The sequence below is a fragment of the Myotis lucifugus genome, unplaced genomic scaffold, assembly GCF_000147115.1.
Source record: "Myotis lucifugus unplaced genomic scaffold, Myoluc2.0 scaffold_101, whole genome shotgun sequence".
Classification (NCBI taxonomy): domain Eukaryota; kingdom Metazoa; phylum Chordata; class Mammalia; order Chiroptera; family Vespertilionidae; genus Myotis; species Myotis lucifugus.
Genome location: NW_005871149.1, coordinates 2,851,315 through 2,852,050, shown reverse-complemented (window position 1 = coordinate 2,852,050; position 736 = coordinate 2,851,315).

The following is a 736-nucleotide window of genomic DNA, read 5'->3' as shown; positions in this document are numbered from 1 at the left end:
CAGGCTGCCGGGCCTCAGGATGCGCAGGGCGTGGAAGCTGCCACGTGTCTGCCTGCGCTTCCCTCTGCGGGGCCTGCTCTGCTCCGCTGCTGCCTGGTGCCTCCAGGATCAGCTCGAAGGCGGCCCTGCCCCGTCGGCCTCCGCCCACCCCATTCCCCCCTCAGGCACCCAGCCGGCACTTGCTCCTGGAAAGCACCCATGTCCAGGGTTGCTTCAGGGGCGCCCCTTTGATGGGGATTAGAAAGGAAAGCAAAACACCACCCTTTTACACAGCTTTGCACCATCGACTGGTAAATGAATGAATAAAACGTGCGGTGGCTGAGCGATGGGACTTGGGCCGTAGCGCCTGCCTCAGGGCTGCCGAGTTAGGTGCTGCGTGCAACCTGCTTCAGCCGGGCCGCGGCGCAAATTCCCTCGGACCATCTCGAGCTTCTTTATTTGTGAAGACACCGTAGCGTAGCCCGTCAGCCCATCGGCGCCCATCGGCGCCGGGAATCCTGCGCCCCCGGGAGCCGGCTCACTGCGCCTGCGTGACCCGGAGGCGAACGAATCAAACCCCAGGGAAGGAGCGAACGCCCCCGCCCGCAGGTGCCTCGAGTTCCCGCGCCAGCGCGGCGGGGAGACAATGACGGGGCCGGCGTGTGCGCGGCTGTTACATGCGGCTTCGGAGCGCAGGTGTGTGTCGCAAAGCTCCAAAACCAACTCGCGGGGGACAGAGATACGCCAATCTTATCTC